General features: G+C 45.2%; 1 protein-coding gene across 1 annotated transcript in view; it reads left to right on the top strand.

Annotated features, from left to right (window-relative positions):
• The first annotated feature begins 27 nt into the window (after positions 1-27).
• The window catches only part of fxyd6 (FXYD domain containing ion transport regulator 6), a 30,557-nt gene continuing 11,621 nt past the window's right edge, over positions 28-18,963 (top strand). Inside the window, exon 1 of the mRNA XM_079391779.1 lies at positions 28-346. The gene's annotated coding sequence lies outside the window, so the exon portion shown is untranslated. The remainder of the gene's footprint in view (positions 347-18,963) is intronic.

An 18,963-nucleotide genomic window follows, 5' to 3' on the forward strand; every position in this document is an offset into this window, starting at 1 on the left:
CATGCTTATAAAGACAAGCCAACCACTATCGCGTGCGGTGTCTCTCATTGCGCGCGTGGCGGGGCGGGAACCGAGAGAGCGGGAGAGAAGAGACAAGGGACAAACCAACAGTCAATACATTTATATCAGAAAAGAGGGGGTGAACCTTGTTGACTGCTATACAGCATCAAACGCTCGTTTAAGTGGATTTTTATCCATTCGTAACTTTTCGTTCCATCTCAAAACGCCAAAAAAATCCACTTAACAGACAACAACTTGAGGACCCTGCAGTCGTGCGGATCGTGAAGCAGCGTTTGACCCACTGTTGCCCGTCCACTTACAAGTACCCTTAAGGAGACGAGACGAGGTATGGAGTCACCTATCCAGCTACGGCGTGTGCTGTTGTTTTATAGTCTTCGAGATGTTGCATGATGTTTGCTCATTATAAAGAAGGTATTTTGGAATGACATGCGTCAAGCCTCGCTTTTACTCCAATGACATCATCAGTCAAAGTAATGTAAACATTTAATAAATGGGATAATGTAGATTTTATTTTGAGACGCATAATCTAGTTTACAAACAGCAGAAGTTATGTCGGAGTTTGATGAAGAAATGCATGAATATAAAATGCTGTAGAATGACACAGCGCGCTGTTATTGTTGCGCGAGGGTGTGTCCGAATTGCTTTGTGCGTTTTTGCCTCATTAAAGCGTCAAATTAAAATTTGCATAACCTCTGTGCATTATTTGTGTTGTTTTGACAAATTATTATCGGAGTGAAATATTTGTGTAATAATAATGACAATTAGTGAAATTCTTCGTCTGGAATGACAGGGGAAATTATGATGGCGCGCGAGCGGATTAGAGTTTAATTACTGAGAGGAAAATGTATTAGCGAATGTATAAGCAAATGCGGGGAAATGAGCTTTTAGTATGCGTGCTGAAGGAAATCCACAGGTTGGGAGGGGTCCGGTGATGACCACGACTGAGCTCCGCGCACAACAGGTAGCGCGTTATCTTCGGTACTGATCGATACATTACAAACGGAGGGCGCAGAGTTAAAGTGCTCATTATGCGGCGCTCTCTGGAATACTTGATTCTGATTGGTCAATGGTTACATATTCCTTAATAATGACTGTTATGACATATTTATTCCAAAGTAAAATCATATTATTGCAATTCATATCTAAATGTCATGTCCATTTTTGGTAAGTATTCGTGTAATACGTGGGATAATGTACACAAACAAACCCCTTCAGGGTGATACAAGACAAGGTGATCATTATTATTTTGGGAAATTATCATCTAATTGTACTCATCCCTTACAATTTGTACATTTATTAATTGCATCGCGTTTCCAAATAATGTCTGATTTGCCAGAATGTGTGGGCAAGGATTTGATAGCCATCATTTTCAGTTTCTAGGTTGCCATCACTATCTCTTTCAAAACTACAGCCAGCTTGCTGTACTAATAATCGTAATCACCTGACGGATACAGTTGCCATAGCAATATTTTGCACCCTGGTAGAGGCGGGTCTGGCAGCTCGCCAATGAAAGCTTTGTTGTCATGGATACAGTTACCCTCCTTGTGGTTGTGATGAGAGGCTGAAGGGTCTCACCTTAAATAGTCAACGATGACCTATTGTTCACAATGAAATGTTATTCAATACACTGAAAACCTAGATCTGTCAAAATCAATCTTCTGAATATAAATATATTGCTCTGCTGAAATATGGTAAGGAGTAATTATAGGTGACACACTGCATTTGACAGCTGGTGTATTAATCAGAAATCATATGAGCTACCAAAAAGAAAAGAGAGAGTATACAGTGCATCTATATTTTTTTGCAGTCTATTGTATACTAGCATTTTTTCTCATCAACACCACTGCATGCATTTCAGCAGTTTACTTATACTGTATCACATTATTTCCAAATGAAAGAGATGCAATTTAGTTGATCACAAAGGGGTCAGATATAATTTTGCACATAACAACAGAGGGAGGCAAGGGATATGATACAATTTATGATAGATACACTGTAAATAATAATATTAATAATAATAATATACTACTACTACTACTACTGCTACTACTACTACTACTAATAATAATTACCATTATTAAATAAATATATAACATAATTTAATGTGAAAACTGCTGACATGGAAAAACTATAAAAGCATAATAACAGCTAACCAAAAAATTTTCTTACCATATAGAGTGAAAATTACATAAGATTTAATTCACTAGAAATATTTTAATACATTTTACTGTATAATATTATGTTTTGTATTCATAAAAATGTTAAACTGCTTTATAATTTCCCATAAAAAATATGTTCCTACAAGTCACTGCATATTATTATTATTGTTATTATTGTTCTTTGTGTGCATTACGGTGTTTTCATATTATATATTTTTTTGCCATTTTTAATTCATTTTTATTATATTACATTGTGAAATATTTTATACACACATATATATATATATATATATATATATATATATGTGTGTGTGTGTGTGTGTGTGTTTATAATGTATATAATGTATCACTTTAATTTTTTATATTTCTTTATGAAGTTTGACATGCTGAATATGAAAAAAATTACTTTCTGTGTATCGTTAACCGTGCTAATGAAAACTAAAATAATTAATCTGTTATTATTAACGCATAACAGTTACATAGTACATGCATAATACTGAGCTACCAACAACAGTTTAACATAAACAGTTAACAAAAATGAGTCATCCAAAGCTTCAGAAGTGCACATTGGATGTGTTTTGTCTTTTATTACTAGCCCCACAATAAAATATTCTGGAATGTTAGCACTAGAAATGAAAGCACTAGAATTTTACAGAATATTGCAGAATGATACAGAAACTTCTGTTTACATCCTTGCAATAGAAAAGTGTCTTTTAAAAAATGCAGTACAATAATAATTAGCACCACAGAATTACAGAAGAACCATTACAATAATAATAATAATAATAATAATAAAATAACTGAAACATTTATTATTAATGTGTCATTTTAGCATTATTTTTATAATTGTGTTATGTTTATTATTCTATTTTTAATGTGGTCCTCTACAATGCCCATTTGTACCACACGTTAAAGCATTTTTAGTTGTTTAATGACCAATTTATGCAGAAATCCAGGTAAATCCTTGGGTTCACATACTTTTTCCTTCAACAAAAATATCACATTACCACTCTGTGTAAAGTCAAAGAAAATAAGAAAATAAATATTGATCTCAACTGTATATATTTCCCAACACATTCTGCCTAAAATAGAGATAGCAACTGGCACGAAACGTTTCTCTCCTAGCTGGTGTTTTTAGAGGGCCTAAAGAGTGTAAAAAAGAGAGCTAATTAGATGGGGAGAGAAACTGCTCCAGTTCTGGCAGAATAAATGCGTGTAAACACTTGCACTCCTCTTACACCTAGTCATGAGAGCTCTCAGCCAGCGCCAGGCTCTGTTGATGATATTATTCGCTCTCATTCATAGCGCGAGTCATATCAATGAGGTCAGAATCTCTCAGCTTCTGACATATGGTCTAGTAACTACTGCTTACACGATCAAGCAGTATTTGATGACGAAACCTACAAAAATAGCACAACATGTGCACTTTATTTGTGACTGGTTGGCATCTTACATAAGTGAAATGTGACGCTAAAACTAAACTAAAACACAAAACTACAGAGTAAATAAAAAAATATAAATGTACATAATCTAGGTCGACTCTACCAATTGTGCAGGCAGTTGTTTGTTTGTATTTGCTATTCGTCAGTAAAGAAATCAATAATTCATATGGCAGTCATTGGGAATGAATTTGTCACGGTTTATGAATCCATTGTGTTCTTCATGTCACGTGTACTTGTGTAGGTCTGTGTGTTACATGTCTCCTTGTGTTTCTGGTAATTGTCATTGTTCTGATTTGGTTTCTCCCATTGTCTCCCCCCATCGATCTGTCTGATTTGGTTTAGCCCTCATTATTTTGTATCCCCGTCACCTGTTCTCATTACCCTCTCCAGCTGCTGCTCATCTTCTCTTGGCTACTTTAACTCACTGCAATCTCTCCTGTTTGTCAGATCGTTGTTTGATGTCAGTGGATTGTTTCATCGTGTGTTCGTCCTTGGAAACTCTGGTTTGTCTTGTCTTGATTATCGTGTCTTTGGATGTTCTACGTTGGATCACTCTTCACCATTCATCACCACGCTGACCATCAAAGTCCCTGCACCACCTACCCATCCGAGAGACTTCCTTCATCTTTTCTGTTCATTTCTGCCATTGCACCGTCTGTCAATAAACTGGTTACTTGCATCTTTGTTTCCATCATCCTTGTGTTTCATAACAGAATGATCTGACCAACATGGAAGCAGCAAGTTCCAACCCTTCCATGTTGGAGGAGTTCATTCGGGCCAGCGTCTCTCGGATGGACGCTCAGGAGAAGAGCATGAGTGAGTCAGGACAGGCCATTCGTGCTCTTGTGGTGCAGGTGTCCGAGCTCACCCAACGAGTTCAACAGCTACAGGTTCCCGCTGCGCCGCCCGCTCCCCTCGCACCATCCAGCGCCGCCTACCAGTCAGAGCCCCGATTACCAACTCCGGAGCTCTACAGTGGTGAGCCAAACTTTTGCCGAGCTTTCCTCACTCGTTGCTCCATGCACTTTTCATTACAGCCGAGGACCTTTGCCATCGAGGAGAGCAAGGTGGCATTCGTGCTCACCCTGTTGACTGGGAAGGCAGCATTATGGGGAACAGCAGTGTGGGAGAACCAGGATCCATGCTGCGCCTCGTTCCAAACACTCTCCGCCGAGATGAAGAGGGTGTTTGACCGCGCGGTCGCCGGGAGAGAGGCCGCGCGGGTCCTGGCGGATCTCAGACAGGGGGAGAGATCCGTCTCCGATTTTTCCATTGAGTTCCGGACCTTGGCGGCAGAGTGTCAGTGGAACGAGGAGGCGCAGTGGGACATGTCCCTGCATGGGCTGGCTGATCGCGTCCAGAACGAGATCTATGCCCTGGATCTACCCGCTACCCTCAACGGACTCATCGACCTGGCACTGCGGGTAGACGCTCGACTCTCCCGAGCCGAACGGTGGAGGTTACCCGTTCGGCTTCCCCCTGCGGAGACATCTACAGCTCGAGCCAGCGGCGGGGACGCGGTCAGCCCAGTCTACGATCCCGAGCCCATGCAGGTCGGGCGAGCTCGGCTTTCGCGGGAGGAGAAGGAGAGGCGGAGATCCCAGGGCCTGTGTCTGTACTGTGGGGCGGCGGGGCACTTCACCTACAGCTGCCCGGTAAAAGGGCCAAACTTTGCCCACCATCTCATTCATCACTGAACCCATCACACTCATTGTATCGGGCAACCACACCGAAACCATTTCATTTTACATTCTGGACTCCCCCCTGGCACCCATTGTCTTAGGACACCCCTGGCTCATTGAACACAACCCCCGGATTGACTGGCAGCTTAAGACCATATCAGAATGGAGCAATAAATGTCATGAGTCTTGTCTTGTGTCTGCTTGTCCGTCTGTCTCTGTTTCTGTGTTTCAGGAGAAGGCAGTGGATTTGTCTAACGTGCCCACGGAGTATCTAGACCTGAAGGAGGTGTTCAGTAAGTCTCGTGCTGCTTCTCTCCCTCCCCATCGTCCCTATGACTGTGCAATAGAGTTACTGCCAGGTACGTCTCCGCCCAAGGGCAAGTTATATTCACTTTCAGTTCCAGAAAGGGAGGCCATGGAGAAATATATTTCTGATTCTCTAGCAGCGGGGTTCATTCGACCCTCCTCTTCTCCAGCGGGGGCGGGGTTCTTTTTTGTGGGGAAGAAGGACGGATCTCTGCGACCTTGTATTGACTACCGAGGGCTGAATAATATCACGGTAAAGAATACTTATCCTTTGCCGTTGATATCTTCAGCTTTCGAGAGGTTGCAGGGAGCGTCGGTCTTCACTAAATTGGACTTAAGAAACGCTTATCATTTGGTCCGCATTAGGAGGGGAGATGAATGGAAGACTGCTTTTAACACCCCCAGGGGGCACTTTGAATACTTGGTCATGCCCTTCGGTTTGTCCAACTCCCCAGGGGTCTTCCAGGCACTCGTCAACGACGTGCTGCGAGATATGGTCGATCAATTCATATATGTCTACCTGGATGACATATTGATTTTTTCATTATCTCTCCAGGAGCATGTGCAGCATGTTCGACGAGTGCTTCAGAGGCTGCTAGAGAATGGGCTTTTTGTCAAGGCGGAGAAATGCGATTTTCATGCACAGTCTGTTCCTTTTCTAGGGTACATTGTGTCGGCTGAGGGAATGCGCATGGATCCTGACAAGGTTATGGCTGTGGTGGATTGGCCAACTCCAGATTCCCGTAAGGCCCTACAGAGGTTTCTGGGGTTTGCCAATTTCTACCGGCATTTTATTCGCAACTTCAGCCAACTAGCCTCTCCTCTGACCGCCTTGACCTCCCCCAGAACGACGTTCAGGTGGTCAGACGCAGCCAAGGCTGCGTTTGCCAAACTTAAAAGCCGCTTTGTTTCGGCTCCCATCCTTGTTACCCCCTGATCCATCACGTCAGTTCGTGGTGGAGGTTGACGCGTCAGAGGTGGGGGTAGGTGCAGTGTTATCGCAACGCTCTCCGACAGACGACAGAATGCATCCCTGCGCATTTTTTTTTCTCACCGTCTATCGCCTGCCGAAAGTAACTATGATATTGGTAACCGAGAGTTGTTGGCAGTCAAGTTAGCATTGGAGGAATGGCGCCAATGGTTAGAAGGGTCGGGGGTACCTTTTATCGTATGGACCGATCATAAGAACTTGGAATATATCAGAACTGCTAAAAGATTGAACTCCAGGCAGGCTCGGTGGGCCCTTTTTTTCGGACGTTTTGACTTTACTCTTTCGTATCGCCCGGGTTCCAAAAACATCAAACCCGATTCTTTATCGCGCATTTTTGACCGTTCCGATCGCCCGTCCAATCCCGAGTGCATTTTTTCGGAGACACTTATTGTCTCCACACTCACATGGGAGGTCGAATCGAAGGTTAAAACAGCCTTACAAGGGGTAACGCCTCCGGTCGGTTGCCCACCGAACCATTTATTTGTGCCAGAGGGATTACGGTCCGACGTCATTCAGTGGGGGCATTGTTCCAATGTGGCTTGTCATCCAGGAGTCAGTCGCACCACACATTTGGTCAAGCAACGATTTTGGTGGCCTCGTATGGCTCGCGACGTTCACAATTTTGTTTTGGCTTGCTCAGTTTGTGCCACTGGTAAGACTTCTAATAGACTCCCGGATGGGCTCCTTCAACCGCTGTCGATCCCTTCGAGACCCTGGTCCCATATCGCACTAGATTTTGTCACCGCCCTCCCATCCTCCCAGGGTAACACGGTAGTTTTGACCGTGGTGGACCGGTTCTCGAAGGCGGTCCATTTTATTCCCTTGCCCAAATTACCCTCAGCCAAGGAGACAGCGGTTACAGTCGTTGACCATGTCTTTCGGTTACATGGCCTCCCGACGGATGTGGTTTCCGACAGGGGACCCCAATTCGTGTCCAAATTTTGGCTAGAATTTTGCAAATTATTGGGGGCGACTGTTAGTCTGTCATCTGGGTTTCACCCTCAGAGCAATGGTCAAACTGAGAGAGCCAACCAGGATTTGGAGAGAACGTTGCGATGTATGGTTGCCAAGAATCCTTCCTCGTGGAGCCAACAACTTTCTATGGTGGAGTACGCCCACAATTCGTTACCAGTATCATCCACGGGCCTATCCCCATTTGAATGTAGTATAGGTTACCAGCCACCAATTTTTCCTAGTCTGGAATCCGAGGTCGCGGTCCCCTCCGCTCACGCCTTTGTCCAGAGGTGTCATCGCACCTGGACTAGAGCCCGCGAGACTCTAGTCCAGGTGGGAGCGCGCACCAAGGCCAGGGCCGATCGCCACCGGTCTAGGCCTCCTGTATACGTCGTTGGTTCCAAAGTGTGGCTTTCTACTAAGAACATTCCTCTCCGATCCGTGTCTAATAAGCTTGCTCCGAAATTCATTGGCCCGTTCCCTGTCACCAAAATCATTAGTCCGGTGGCAGTCCGCCTCAGACTTCCTCCAGTGTACAGGAGAATCCATCCCGTGTTCCATGTATCCAAAATCAAACCCGTTTTTTTTGCACGCATTAATCCGCCAGCCCCGGTTCCTCCACCGCCGCGACTCGTAGATGGGGAACCCACTTATTCGGTCAATCGTATTCTGGACTCAAGACGGAGGGGACGCGGATTCCAGTATTTGGTGGACTGGGAAGGTTACGGTCCGGAGGAGAGAAGTTGGGTACCTGCTAGAGACATACTGGATCACTCCCTTATTGATGATTACAATCGACAGGTAAGGGAGTCTGGGAACGCCAGGAGGCGTTCCTAGGAGAGGGGGTACTGTCACGGTTTATGAATCCATTGTGTTCTTCATGTCACGTGTACTTGTGTAGGTCTGTGTGTTACATGTCTCCTTGTGTTTCTGGTAATTGTCATTGTTCTGATTTGGTTTCTCCCATTGTCTCCCCCCATCGATCTGTCTGATTTGGTTTAGCCCTCATTATTTTGTATCCCCGTCACCTGTTCTCATTACCCTCTCCAGCTGCTGCTCATCTTCTCTTGGCTACTTTAACTCACTGCAATCTCTCCTGTTTGTCAGATCGTTGTTTGATGTCAGTGGATTGTTTCATCGTGTGTTCGTCCTTGGAAACTCTGGTTTGTCTTGTCTTGATTATCGTGTCTTTGGATGTTCTACGTTGGATCACTCTTCACCATTCATCACCACGCTGACCATCAAAGTCCCTGCACCACCTACCCATCCGAGAGACTTCATTCATCTTTTCTGTTCATTTCTGCCATTGCACCGTCTGTCAATAAACTGGTTACTTGCATCTTTGTTTCCATCATCCTTGTGTTTCATAACAGAATTATGTTTTGTCTCGTTCGCAAGTCGTCCAGATACAGCGACGTTCAAGTTGAGCTTTATTGTCATTCCGCTACATGTGGGGACATACAGTGGAACGAAATGTCGTGTCTCGCAGGACCACGGTGCTACATAAATACAGACATACAACAATGAAGTAAAAAACACTATAAACCTATACACCACTAACCTACTGACAGAGTTAACTATAAGTATACTATATATATAAGTATTTACCCTATACAAACTAAAAAATAGAGGATAAAAAAAATACAACTATACGAATGCTTCACATAAATATTACCCTATACAAACTAAAAAATAGAAGATAAAAAATACAAACTATACGAATGCTTCACAAATACTGTACATGTGCAAAGAGAGACATTTGAGTCAGCAGCTGGTTGGGGAACAGTGCAGGATGATTTGTAGTGCATGAGCATGTAAACATCCATATATTGCTGAGTCTTTTGTGAGATTGTGCACACGCAGCAGTGTGTGTAAGTGTCCATAGTGCACATAGTGTAAAGTGTAAGTGTCCATAGTAGGGGTCGACCGATATGTGTTTTTCAGGGCCGATGCCGATACCGATTATTACAGACCAAGTAGACCGATAACCAATATATTGAACCGATATATATGTCTGGTGTAAAAATGAAAATGAATGTCAAAATTAAGAATAAAAGTGCGGTGGTGATGGCGCAGTGGATAAGACATATGCCTTTGGTGTGAGAGACCCGGGTTCGAATCCACTGTGAGACACCAATGTGTCCCTGAGAAAGACACTTAACCCCTAGTTGCTCCAGAGGCGTGCGACCTCTGACATATATAGCAATTGTAAGTCGCTTTGGATAAAAGCGTCAGCTAAATGAATAAATGTAAATAACAAGGGCTCTGACAAAAACGGCCTTCCCTAGTGTTGGTTGCACTTCTTACTCTTGTCTTCCCCCATGCATCCATCTACAATAAGGGTAATATATAAAGAGAGAGTTAAAAGTGGGGCCACTGTATGCTTCATGATTAAGCCTATGAATACTAAATACTACAGCTAAACAGCTTGGGGAAATGTAAGTATTTGGCTTCAATAATTTACATGTTAGAAATGTATGTGTAATAGCATAACCTCTCATAATTCTTCATTAATTATTTTCGGTTGACTAAATCATAACCTACAAGAGGTGACTATTCAATTCATCATCTAATGCACATCAATTGATTAATTTTAAAAGCGCAATGTATATAATACGTGTAAATAATTTAATTGTCTTCATAGCTCCATTGTAGAAGTTGCGAAGAAGACCGCAACTATTTTAATGAAACTATAACACTAATAGCCTGTTATAGGCTCACTTGGTTCAATAGCCTATTGAAATGTCCCAATTTCCATCATCCTAATCTTGGCCTATGTGACAGTAACTTAATCTTGGCCTATGTGACAGTATCTTAGTCTTGGCCTATGTGACAGTAATTTCCATTAGTTTTCATTTACAGAGCAGTGCAAATGAAGGCATAAAACATTAATTTAATTTATCTTTTAATCAAATGAGAGTTGAACTCTATTTTTTGGCAAACAAATGGGTTTACTATTAAAATTAAAACATGTAAGAAATAGCGTATTGTGTGATTGTTCTTTTAAACAAAAGTTGTAATAATTATAGTAGCATTAGTAAATAAACCAAACTTTTATTTTGACGGGTTGCCATGAGGACCTCTTAAGTTTCTGTAGCCTATTTATGATATGATGATCGTTTTACTCAAACGAAACAGTCAAATGCTCATGAAGTAACTCTCAGAGCAGTTCTGGGGATGATGTTCATGTATTTATGTCCTCATTTAGTGACATGGCAGATGCGGAAAACACCGCGAGCGTCGCGCACTTCAGTGTGTGTGTGTGTGTGTGTGTGTGTCAAAAGCGTGCGTCTGTGCCTTTCACATATACAGAGACACGCCGAACATGCAGAATTCATATTGAAATAGTCTTTTAGCAGCTTAATGTTTACAGATAGTCCATATCATGAGTCGATTTAAGTGTACTGACCTACTTTTGATTAATTCATCCAAACTTTGACTAATTCCGTGACTACGCGTTATACAGTAAATTCCATATGACTGGATTCCGCGATTCCCCCTGCGTTTCCCCCATCTCGGAAATCATAAATAGATAATATTGAGGTTTTTACAACTTCAGTGTAGTGGATTGTAATTTATTGCAACTTGAGCAACGTCTGCTGCTGCCTTTGAGAGAGAACTGATGCGTGATGAAGCAGCACCAGTTAGCAAGCGCTTTCGGTGTGAGAGTGCCTTTAGTCTTCCACGTTGATTGGTCGGACTCCTGACTCTCAACAAATCAGATGCGCGGTGGGCGGAGACTGCTCTAGGCCACAGAGTGGTGAGTTCCGACAGGCTGCATCAGAGCCAAATAGCGCGTTTCATAATTAAATAATTTTATCGGCACATCGGTTTTGAAAATGACCGATGCCGATTATCATAAAAATGCTTAATATCGGTGCCAATAATCGGCCAGGTCGATAATCGGTCGACCCCTAGTCCATAGTGTAAAGTGTCCATAGTGCACATATTGTAAAGTGTCCATAGTGTAAAGTGTCTATAGTGCACATAGAGGAGAGTGTGTTACTACAGGTGGTTTGTACAGGCCCACTCACCTGTGTGTAGCACACTTTGAATTGCACAAAAAATAAAAATAAAATAAATAAAAAAAATTAAAGTTCCATACAGTTTTTCTTTGGTGTGGTAAGGTTTGGGGTGGGGGGTGGTCCATGTTTCAGGAGGTAGGAGTTTGCATGGGGTTTCAGAGGGGGGCGGGGTGGTTTGAGTTCAGGGCTCTCACAGCCTGGGGGAAAAAGCTGTTGAGCAGTCTGGCGGAGTGGGCTCTGATGCTCCGGTACCGTCTTCCTGATGGTAAGAGCTGGAAGAGACTGTGGGAGGGATGGGTGGAGTCCTTCACGATGCTGTTGATTTTGCTGGAGCATCGTGTAAGGAAGATGTCCAGGATGGAGGGGAGAGGGGCACCGATGATCTTTGCAGCTGTGTTCACTGTCCGCTGGAGGGTCTTGCGGTCAGCAGCACTGCAGTTCCCGTACCAGACAGTGATGCAGCTGGTCAGCACACTCTCAATGGTGCCTCTGTAGAATGGGGTGAGGATGGGTGGAGGGAGACTTGCTCTTTTCAGCCGGCGGAGAAAGTGTACAGAGTGACATGGTGTTGGTGGTCCAGGTGAGATCCTCTGTGATGTGCACCCCCAGGAATTTAGTGCTGCTGACTCTCTCCACAGTCGAGCTGTCGATGGTCAGTGGGGGGTGGTCAACGGAGTTTCTTCTGAAGTCCATCACAACCTCCTTTGTCTTCTCCACATTGAGGGACAGATTGTTTGTGCCACACCATTCAGCCAGCTGTGCCACTTCCTCTCTGTAGTGCGTTTCATCATTGTTGCTGATGAGACCTACCACTGTTGTGTCATCAGCAAACTTGATGATGTGGTTGGAGCTGAACTTGGCAGTGCAGTCATGGGTCAGCAGTGTGAAGAGCAGTGGGCTGAGCAGACAGCCTTGTGGGGCACCTGTGCTCAGTGTTGTAGTGCTCGAGGTGTTGTTGCCGACACGGACTGACTGAGGTCTTCCAGTTAGAAAGTCCAGGATCCAGTTACAAAGGGAATTGTTAAGGCCCAGCAGGTTTATCTTATTTATGAGCTGTTGTGGGATTATTGTGTTGAATGCCGAGTTGAAGTCAATGAACAGCATTCTAACATAGGAGTCTTTGTTTTCTAGGTGGGTAAGAGCCAGGTGGAGAGTGGAGGAAATTGCATCGTCCGTAGAGCGGTTTGGACGGTATGCAAACTGGAGCGGGTCGAGTGTGTTGGGGAGGCTGGTTTTGATGTTATGCATGACTAGCCTCTCAAAGCACTTCATCATGATTGGAGTCAGTGCTATGGGACGGTAGTCATTGAGACAGGACACAGGTGATTTCTTTGGTACCGGTATGATTGTTGTGGATTTGAGATGTGGGGACGACTGCCTGGCTCAGCGAGGTGTTGAAGATATCTGTTAGGACATCTGTCAGCTGTGCAGCACAGTCTCTCAGAACACGGCCAGGTATGTTGTCAGGACCCGCAGCCTTGCGTGGGTTAATCCATAGGGTCTTCCTTACGTCGGCTGGAGACAGACAGAGCGCCCGGTCGTTGGGAGGTGTGGGCAGTTTTTGTGCAGGTGTGTCATTCTGCATTTCAAACCGTGAATAAAAGTGGTTGAGTGCATCGGGGAGGGATGTGTCCTCATCACAGGCCTGTGGCGGGGGCTTGTAGTCAGTGATGGTCTGAATGGCTTGCCACAGGCTCCGTGTGTCTCTGCTGTCTGTGAAGTGGTTGTTGATTTTTTGGGCATATGACCGTTTTGCTTTTTTGATGCCACAGGACAGATTGGCTCTTGCTGTTTTGAGGGCTGCTTTATCTCCTGATCTGAATGCTTCATCTCTGGTCTTTAGCAGCCCACGAACCTCTGCTGTCATCCATGGCTTCTGGTTTGCACGTGTGGTGATGGTCTTGGTGACTGTGACATCATCAGTGCACTTTTTGATGTAAGCAGTCACAGTTTCAGTGTACTCATTCAGGTCTGTGTGGTTGTTGTAGGTGGCTGCCTCTTTAAACATGTTCCAGTCTGTGTCCTGGAAGCAGTCCTGCAGTGCTGAGGTGGCATTGTCTGGCCATACTGTGATCTGCTTTTCAACTGGTTTGGTGAGTTTGAGAAGTGGTCTATATGCTGGGATTAGCATAACAGTGATGTGGTCGGAGTACCCGAGGTGGGGGCGGGGTTCAGCCTTGTAAGCATTCTTAACTGTTGTGTAAACAAAGTCCAGTGTGTTGTTTCCCCTTGTTGCAAAGTTCACATGTTGGTGGAACTTTGGCAAAACTGTCTTTAAGTTTGCGTGGTTGAAGTCACCGGCTATGATGAAAAAGCCGTTGGGGTTTTTTGTTTGTTGTTCACTGATGGCGCTATACAGTTCACGAAGCGCATCCTTAGCGTTTGCACACGGGGGAATGTAAACCGCAATGATAACAATGGCCGTGAACTCCCGCGGCAGATAGAACGGTCGACACTTCACAACCATAAACTCCACCAGCGATGAACAGTGTTTTGATAATACCGCAGCATTGTTACACCAGTCTTTGTTGATATACACACACAAGCCACCTCCGCGTGTCTTACCAGACAGTGATGAATCTCTGTCCGCTCGGAAGTTGGTTAGCCCGTGCAATTGAATGGCGGAGTCCGGGATGTTGTCGTTTAGCCATGTTTCGGTGAAAACAAACACGCAACAGTCCCTTGCCTCATGCTGTGTAGATCGACTGAGTTGAATTAAGTCCAGTTTGTTTTCCAGAGAGCGAACGTTTGAGAGCATGAGTGTTGGAAGAGCCGGTCTTGAGGGGTTAGCTCTTAGCCTAGCTCGTATACCTCCGCGCTTCCGTCCTCTCTCACACCGCTTGCGACGCTGCCTTGTGCGGGTAGCGTCAGTAGGCGAGGCCGCGGTCTCGAGGTCCGGCTCCAGCAGTAAACAAAGGCCTCGTAGCTTCTCAGTAGCCGCCGGCGAGAGTTGATGTTCGTATGCGTTGCTGATATCCAAAAGACTTTGGCGATCATAGATGAATTCTGGGGTGATTTCCTTAAGAGTTAGCGGTAAACTGACACTATTTGGAGACGAACAGACGACATTAAACGACATAAAAGCACCGTCTTTGGGACCCGGAGCAGCGCAGTGATCGATCGCGCCGCCATCTTCCTTCGAACATTCCTGTCCTCCAGGGAGCACAGGAAATATCGGTGGCCGACAACATAGTCTCAATTGACTTTAAGGGTGAATTACAGCGACTGACCGGGGAGGCTTTTACTCGGAAGGAGAAATGAGTTGGTGCATCTAACTATAGCACTCTGTCGATATGTCTGCTGAGGTCAGAGGCTGTGTTTGATAATTAAAGCCAGATGAGTCTCATCTCATGGCGTCCATGAGTTAAAAAACTGGCTTCTACTCACTTGTAGCTCAAAAGGTGCAGAGCAAATTGATCCCAACCCTAAGAAAATGGGAAATTATTCACATACATGTATGCTTTCTTACTTAGCTTTTAGTGAATGGTACTTGAGAGAGCAAATAATGTGAACAACACCTAACTTCAATCTAATGCAAAATTTAAACACTGCTCCAGTACACTGCTGACCAAAAATTAACATTAAATGTACATTCAATAGTGAAGGGAAACACTGCTTCGAAAGCTTGGAATCCTCAGCAAATCATTTGTTTCGAACCAGTGGTTTGTAGCATATTTAAAACTGTCAAAGTTGCTTGATTTCAGTAAACATGGCTTTGTTACGTCATAACTGATTCGAAATGTTCAAAAAATTCAATGGATCACCATTGTTTTTCCCATTTATGGGGCTGTGTCTGAAATTGCCCACCTTATGCCCTCAAATAGGGTGTTATTTGATGATACAGCAGTTTGTTCAGCGATGGTGTCTGAAACCATAGTGGGCGTCGAGTACACTCATTCAGTCCTATAATTTCCCCACAATGACGAGTGTACAACTGATGTACACTCATTGGCTAGAGAATACCCATAATGCACTGTGAGGGTTGTGCCAAATTAATTTCCACATTTAGCGAGAAGATTGCATGCAGCTGAATCATCCATCCATCTAGTTTCCAAAATTATTGTCCAATGTGGGTATAAATTTCTTCTTAATTGAATATTAAATAGTTGATTGAGTTCTATACATGCTAGTTTCCATTACACAACAAGCTCAAACTATGCAAAAGTGGCAGCCCCTCCGGCGCACTTAGTGTCCGAATTTGCTCACTTTTTTTCACTCACTCCTTCAACAAGACTGTATTTGTGCTCTAATGTAGGGAATAGTGAATGAGGGTATAAGGGCTGATTTCAAACACGTATTTAACAATGACAAAATAACAACAACAATACTTTCAAAATGTTTCCCTCCATTTCAAACAATTCTGAATATTAGAAAAAAATTAGAAAATATCATGTACAGACCCACACTTTGGTAAATACTTCTATACAGACCATTAACGTGTCTGTTTAGTCATGCATAGACTCCTTATTGATTTGCTATCCACACAGAAAATTATTTGAGGTCAATAAGGCACCAGTGATTTGCCGTAGTACATTCCTGTGAAAAAATAAAAAAATAAATAAAAAAAACAACATAGTCCTAGCTCTATCCCTACCAATAACTTGCCTTATGCCAAATGCCATCGATAAAATTAATTTGGCCTGAACATGATTTTTATGGGTGGGCACTCTTTACTGTGATGGATATTGAAACACAGGTGTGGATGGTTTCTGCTCATGGCTTTAAGGGAGAGGAGTCAAGCTGATCTGAAAAACAATGTCTGTTGTTTACAATATACCCTCAATACCCTGTTACATCACATGATATCAGGTTTGTAATAGCCTTTAGTAATACTGCTGCCTTGTTTGAGTATTGGTGACCTAAGATTGTATCTTCAGGTGACACTGAACTGGTTAAACAGAATAACAACTTTGTTGTTGTTATCGGCTCATTCCAAACACTTCTGCTCCTTGTGAAATCATTGAGTCTGATATCGTCCATTAGCAGACTGCAGTGCCTCTAGAATGGGTGACATGCTGATAAGACTGAAGCTCTTAAAAAAAGACCAAGATATGGGATTCAACCCCATCACAAATTTGAGATTCAAACATAGAAAGTCTCGGTTACGTACGTAACCCTCGTTCCCTGATGGAGGGAACAGAGACGTTATGTCGTGACGACATAGGGGATTTACTTGGAAGCCCCAAACATCTCTGACTTAAGAGAAAACGCCAATGAAAATTGTTATGAAAGTTATGTCGTGACGACATAGGGGTCATATGGAAAGTGCCACAACCTGAACCCCGTCACAACCTTGTGCATGCAGATGTTGACAAGCTGGTGCATGACAGACAAATTCGCTAACCTTGGTGCCCGCAGGGACCACTGAGTACATTGCTGCTGGAGATAGCCAAGCTGCTGTTCCTTTCCCCAAGAAATCAGAAGGGATATCGACCTTGTATGAAAGACCACTTCAAGTCTTTCCTATTTGTTGTTACAGCTTGGCGGTAACGACAGGGAAGCGAGCCTTCTGGAGAAGGGCGCTACGGAGGCCACGTCCTGCCCGAAGGGAGGTAACATGTGGAGACACTGATATGGACTGGCCCAGGCCTGGGGCAGTGCTACATACGACTGGACCCTGGGGCAGATCCTACCTAGGAGTAGGGAGGAGGGCTGCCAGCAGGGCCTGACAGAGCTCTGTCAAAGGGAAGACATGGGTTGACCGTGAGGGAAACCGTACCGTGGACGAATACACGTGTGGGATTACCCGAAGGGAATCAGGCCATACGGACACCTAGCCGAGTACAGGGGCTGACCGGAGACCCAGGCGAGCTAGCAACAGTACTGGGCCTGGCGTCAGACTGCTCCGCCCAGTCTGACTGCCGGGGGTGCTGGGGGACTCCACCAGGGTTCGCTGTCCGGGGAACTGAACTGGAGGAGGAAAAAAGGCGCTCGTATCCCCGGGTGAGGGGGAATGGTGCAGCAAGCGTGACAACGGCCAACTCTTCCCGCCGCTTACCTGTTACCCAACACACGGGAAGAGACTGGCTCAACGCGGAGACTGTAAAATCTCGCGAAGGTGTTCGGTGTCGCCCAGCCTGCAGCTCTACAGATGTCTGCCAAAGAGGCGCCGTGCGCCAATGCATAGGAGGAGGCAACACTCCGTGTGGAGTGAGCCCTCACCCCAAGGGAGCACGGCTCGCCTTGGGATAGGTACGCCCAGGCGATGGCATCCACTATCCAGTGGGCCAACCTCTGCTTGGAGACAGCCTTCTCTTTCTGCTGTCATCCGTGGCAGACAAAGAGCTGCTCAGAGCTTCTGAAGCTCTGGGTGCGGTCCATGTATATGCGCAATGCTTGCAGTGCTTGCAGGTTCACCACCTGATCGCGGAAGGGCGTGGTGGGAACCTTGGGCACGTATCCAGGCCGGGGTCTCAAGACAACGTGAGAGTAGTCCGACCCGAACACAAGGCACTCTTCGCTCACCGAAAATGCTTGGAGGTCCCCGACCCTCTTGATGGAAGTGAGCACGGTCAGGAGCGCTATCTTAGCCGACAGGAATTTCAGCTCGACTGAGTCCAGCGGCTCAAAGGGACCCCTCTGAAGTCCAACCAGGACGATAGAGAGGTCCCAGGAGGGCATTAGGGGTGACCTAGGGGGGGTTCAACCTCCTGGCACCTCTCAGGAACCTCACGATGAGATCATGCTTTCCCAGGGACTGGCCGTCCATTGCATCGTGATGGGCCGCGATAGCAGCCACATACACTTTCAAGGTGGAGGGTGACAGCCTACGCTCCAACCTTTCTTGCAGGAAAGTAAGCACTACTCCAATCGTGCATCTTCGGGGGTCTTCCCGGCGAGAAGAACACCAGTTCGTGAACAGACTCAACTTCAGTGCATAGGCGTGCCTTGTTGAAGGAGCTCTAGCCTGAGTGATGGTGTCTACCACGGCCTGTGGTAGACCACTTAAGTCTGCCGCACATGAAGGTTCCACAGATCTGGACGCGGGTGCCATATGGTGCCGAGCCCCTGAGAAAGGAGAATGCGCCAGGGCGGGGCTGTCGCGAGGAGAATGAGTTCGGGAAACCAGGTCCGGGTGGGCCAATACGGCGCGACCAACAGGACCTACCCCTCGTCCTTCTTGACCAACACATGCTTGCCTAGCAGTAGTAGCCGAAACTGGCGCAAGGCCAGATGCACTGCCAACAGCTCCAGGCAATTGATGTGCCAAAGCAGTCGAGGCCCCATCCAGAGCCCCAAGGCTGCCTGTCCGTTGCATGTAGCACCCCAGCCCGTACTGGAGGCATCTGTTATGACAACAACATGCCGGGACACTTGTTCTAAGGGCACCCCGGCCCATAGAAAAGCAAGGTCCGTCCAGGGGCTGAAGGAGTGGCGACACTC

Source organism: Barbus barbus (genome assembly GCF_936440315.1).
Source record: "Barbus barbus genome assembly, chromosome: 34".
NCBI classification, from domain to species: Eukaryota; Metazoa; Chordata; class Actinopteri; order Cypriniformes; family Cyprinidae; genus Barbus; species Barbus barbus.